We start from the raw sequence: 5,549 nt of genomic DNA on the forward strand, positions 1-5,549 counted from the left end.
TCAGGGCTTCCCTGGTGGCGCAGGGGTTGAGATTCCGCTCACCAATGCGGGGGACACGGTGCGCCCCGGTCTGGGAGGATCCCACATGCCACTGAATAGGAGCTGTGCTCTGTCACCTCCCTCCCAGACCCATCCACACCCTTGTCCCTGATACTTTGAAGCCACTAGAGTCTTTGCATTCCTTAAAGTGAATTCAGACCCATAAGATCAAGGCCAGACCCCAGGACCGTGACCCGAAAACTGGGGTCGCCTCTTGGTGGGTGTGCAGCCAAAGACACAACCAAGCCACAATCAGGAGAAGGATTTATCATCTGCAGCAAGTAGGGAGAACACAGGGGCCCTTTCCCAAAGCAGTGTTTCCCGAACAGCAAAACTGGGGAAGCTTTAATCTCAGGGTACATGTATATTCATGAAAGGGGCGGGGAAAACGCTTGGGTGGTACATGCATATTCATGAAGGGGCTGGAGCAGGGGAGAATTCAGCATTGCACTGGGGCCAAGGTCCACAGAGTCTAAGCTTTAGTTGACTGAAGTCACAGGGTCAGAAAAGGTCAGTATCATCCTCCTCCTTTAGGTCCCAGTGGATCTGGTGGTTGAGGCTTCAGGCTAATCCCCACTGAAGCAGAACTGGGAGGCGTCACCACTGGTTTGTGATCTTTGCTACTGTTCCTTCTCTTGCCTGAGAACAGCTGGCTCTTTGGTTCCCTTAAGATCATTAATGATCATTAGAGAAGTGCAAATCAAAACTACAATGAGGTTATAACCTCACGGTCAGAATGGGCATCATCAAAAAATCTACAAACAATAAATGCTGGAGAGGGTGTGGAGAAAAGGGACTCCTACACTGTTGGTGGGAATGTAAATTAATACAGCCACTATGGAGAATAGTAGGGACGGTCCTCAAGAAACTAAAAATAGAGCTACCATATGATCCAGCAATCCCACTCCTGGGCATATAGCCAGAGAAAACCATAATTCAAAAGAGACATGTACCCCCCCCCCCACAATGTTCATAGCAGCACCATTTACAATAGCCAAGACATGGAAGCAACCTAAATGTCTATCAACAGAAGAATGGATAAAGAAGATGTGGTTCATATATGCAATGTAATATTACTCAGCCATAAAAAAAGAATGAAATTCTGCTATTTGCAGAGACATGGATGGACCTAGAGACTGTAATACAAAGTGAAGTAAGTCCCAAAGAGAAAAACAAACGTGGAATCTAGAAAAAAGATACAGATTAACTTATTTACAAAGCAGAAATAGAGACACAGACATAGAGAACAAACGTATGGATACCAAGGGGGAAAGGGGGGTGTGGGATGAATTGGGAGATTGGGATGGACATATATACACTATTGATACTATGTATAAAACAGATAACTAATGAGAACCTGTTGTATATCACAGGGAACTCCACTCAGTGCTCTCTGGTGACCTAAATGGGAAGGAAATCCAAAAAAGAGTGGATATATGTATACGTATAACTGATTCACTGTGCTGTACAGCAGAAACTAACACAACACTGTAAATCAGCTATACTCCAATAAAAATTAATTTTTAAAAAAAATTATTCACTACTAAGACCTGTTCAAGGGCAAGCATAGTGGCCAGGCTTAGATCCCAAAATGGCTCAGGCCAAAAATGGCTTCTCTTATGTCAACAAAGCCATGCCTGGTTCCTTCTTACCTGCTTATGCAACCTCCCCCAAATAGTACTTCTCGGGGCAGCAGCTCCCTGACCCCCATCCCTCTTTGCCATTCCAAAACCCTCAGGACAGCCTGTATTTTGTTTGGGTACTTGGCCCAAGTGTCCCCAGGGCTCCTGTTCTGCACAGTTTTGGGGAATCTTGACTGCCTCCAATGCAGAATTTCTTCAACGGATCACATCTGGTCTCCACCCTTGCCAAATTCTATGCAAAGCTACTCCTGGGCTCCTGGCTTCCTGCCCCTCCCTCCAGGCCTCAATCTGTGTGGTATTTCCCCAGAAGTCCTCCACTGATAAAAGCGCCTGCAATAAACAACGGCCAAGAATGAATCCAGCTAAAGCCATCACCCCGTCAAAAACAAGCCAACTAAATCTACCCATGAAAAGGCAAAGGTCTCTGCTCCAAACAGAATCCCCAGCCCCATTTCTGCAAATTCCAACACCCCGTTACGCCCCAGGCTTTTGGTTAACACGGATTTCCAATGCCCATCTGGTAAACACTGACCACCAGGCAAACTGCCACGGGCCCGCAGACGCACACACAGAAAGTCGGCTGAGGGGCCAACGAGGCTACCACATTTAAACGCCTCTCCCATAGAGTAGAAGGCTGGCATCCTGGACCCTCGTGAGTCTGGATTCACATCCTGGTGGCCAGCCTGCAGGCGGAAGACCGGGGGGGTGGGGTGTGCTCACCGAGCCCAGCCCCGGCCAGGATTAATCAGCTCCTTCCTGGCCCCAGTCTCCTGGGAGTGCCCTCCCCGAGAAAGCCACCCAGGAAAACCTGTTTACCAGAGCAATTCCCCGGAGACCCCAGGACTTTAAGCGGATTAGGGAGGGAGAGGACGCCACACCCCGGATCTCGTGGGCGGGCCCGGGGCACGGATCGCTCGCGGCCAAGTCCTGCGCTCCAGGCTGTGCTCGGCCAGGGGACCCACGGAGCACACGGGACGCGCCGCGCCCACCGCCAGGTGCGCGGGACCCTGCGCCCCGGTGCCTACTGGATCCTGGGGCTGGGGGCACGGGAGCCACCAAAAGGCAGCTGGAGGCCGGCTCTCTGGCCTGCACACCCGCGGGACGAAAGCGCTTGGGGACAGGCGGGCAGTGCTCGCCCCACGAAACGGGGGGCTGGGGGTGGCGAGGAGACCGGAAGGGAAAGGAACAAAAGAGGGCGGGCCGCGAAGAGGAAGGGGACCTGGCGAGCCACGCCCCGGCAGAGAGCGGCCCAGCCCCTCCCCTCCCCCTCCCCCCGCTCTCCATACACTTCCGGTCCAACCCCCAGGTCCCCGCCCCGCCCCTCCCCCGCTCTCCATACACTTCCGGTCCAAACCCAGGTCCCCGCCCCTCCCCTCCCCTGCTCTCCATACACTTCCGGTCCAACTCCCAGGTCCTCTCCCCTCCCCTTCCCCCTCCCCGCGCTCTCCATACACTTCCGGTCCAACCCCCAGGTCCCCGCCCCCCCGGCGCGGCCTTGTCCCCTCCCACACTCACTAGGGCGCCACCCATTAGGCTCCCTCCTCCAGGCGGCCCCCCAGCGCGACCGCATCCTCCTTCCTATATTCTCTTGCCACGCCCCCCCCACATCCATCCCGAGCGCCGGCGTGTCCCCTCCACCCCAAAACGAAGCTGCACCCCCTCCTGCACTGGGACAGCCCCCCCTCCTCCCCCGGAAGGGTGGCGGTGTTCCCCAAACCCTCCAGGATACGCGCCGTCCGCCCCTGGGCGCCCCCTCCCCTCTCCAGCTGTCCGGCCGCGACCCGTCCCCGGAGCGCAGCGGAGACGCGGGAAAGGCGCGCCCGTCCTGCAGTGAGAATTTACTTACACAGCGATGGGAAGGTGGAGGCCTGCATGCATTCAGTGAAATAAACCGAATCTGGGCCGACCAGGACCTTCAAAACCAAAAGCTAGCGCGTTCAACTTCCCTGCGGCACGTGGGATTAGGCAGTCTTTGGGACCAAAGAATTCGAAAGCTGGAGGCCGTCCTTTGTTAAATCCTAATATAGTGGAAAAATACACACACCTTCCCAGCAACCTGGTTTGAAAGGCCGACTTTTCATTCCAAGGGAGAGACGTTTATTTGTGCGTTTTTTGTTTTTTCTTTTCTGTCCAGGGATTCTTTGGCGGTTCTACTCACTGTGTGTTTGCTTCTGAGGACTTGAGAATTCAAAGCAGCGAATGCGTTTAAACCGAATATTCTACTGACAATGGCACATGATCTTGGCATTGGGGATCTTGGTTGCTATGGGAACGACACACTGAGGAGTCTATTCCTGCGCTGATGGATCATTTGGGTTCTTTCCACTTTTTTACTCTGAGCAATAATGCTGCTACGAACCTTCCTGTACAAATCTTTGTGTGGACACAGCTTGTTTCATGTCTCTTGGGTAGAAACCAGGAGTCCAATGGCTGGTCCTAGGGTCCCAATATCTTGTTTTACATCAAGGAAACCCTTCCGTTGGAACATCATCTCCTAGCTTTTGACCAAAGCAAGCAACAATTTAGATCCAAGTCGACCCCTCTGTGGCCAGTGGGTTTGGATTGACCTTGAAAACCGCCAAGATGTTGGGTCTGACTGCCCAGCACCACCTGTAGAAACAGCCTCTGTGATTTTATGTCTGTAGTTTGTCTCTTTCTACCCCAAATGCAGGCACATTGGGAGCAGGGTCCGGGGGGCGCCCTATAGCCAGCAAGGAGGTTCTCTTAATTTGTTTTGGTATTTTTTTGGCCGCACAGTGCAGCTTGTGGGGTCTTAGTTCCCCGACCAGGGATCGAACCTGTGTCCCCTGCAGTGAAAGCACAGAGTCCTACCCACTGGACCGCCAGGGAAGTCCTCGGATTGTCTTCATTTAAGTCATTGATTCGTTGAGGAAAACCCTGAGGCCACTGGCCACGGGCGTTGCTGCATGCCTCGTCCAGCTGTGGGGCTAGACCCCAAGAGCATCGTCCACTAGGTGTGTTGGCCTTCTTCCACAACCTACTGACTCGCTTGGTCCTCCATCCACCACCAGCCCCACCAGCCCGTCTGCAAGCAGGGCACACCCTGTCTAGGCATTCTGCCAACACAAGCTCATAAGGTGACAGGGGTACAACTCACCTGGTTTAGAGAAACTACCTTTGGTTTCAAGGCAGGAGGACGCCACGCCCAGTACAGCATCCTTAACTTCACCTCTCAGTGATTTGCTATGAAATCCTTCACCCTTCCGGCGTAAGCCATTCTCCTCTTGTAAGTCAGTCCCATCTAATTCTTTCTGGCAACCAGGTATGTGTCAGAAATACATACCAAACACGCTGGAAGACCTTTTTGTTCCAAATCCAGGGGTCGAGATCAGCAGTGCTTTTCCGTGAGGGGCCACACGGGACTCTGGTCGGCTGCGTGGACCACATAAGGTCCGCCTTACATATCCTCCTTTTTGTTCTGTTTATCTTGTCCAGCTCTTGAAAAAAACGTGAAAACCATTCTTCGCTCCAGAGGGACTTACAAAAATAGACCCAGGGTCAGATTTGTCCATCAATTGCTGACCTTTGTCCTAAATCCTCAGACAGTGAGGCACCCCTCACGGAGGGAGCACAGCTGGAGGATTCCGTGGCGACGTGAGTCCACAGGTATCCTCTTTGGCTGTGGTTAAACACTTCGCGCTTTCGTCTGCAGGCGAGGGTAGGGTTTGAGAGCCTGGTGACTCAATTTGGGTTTGGGATAGCGACAGAGGCTCTCCCTCCTTGCCTAGAAGTGAGGTGATGCTGGACGTGACCCTATAGCCCGCAAATGGTCAGGGGGACAGGGGTCCGGACAGGAGACGGAGCCCCGAGACCCCCAGCTCTCTGGCCACCCCCGCCGTGCTTCGG

This window comes from Tursiops truncatus, chromosome X (assembly GCF_011762595.2).
Source record: "Tursiops truncatus isolate mTurTru1 chromosome X, mTurTru1.mat.Y, whole genome shotgun sequence".
Taxonomy (NCBI): Eukaryota; Metazoa; Chordata; class Mammalia; order Artiodactyla; family Delphinidae; genus Tursiops; species Tursiops truncatus.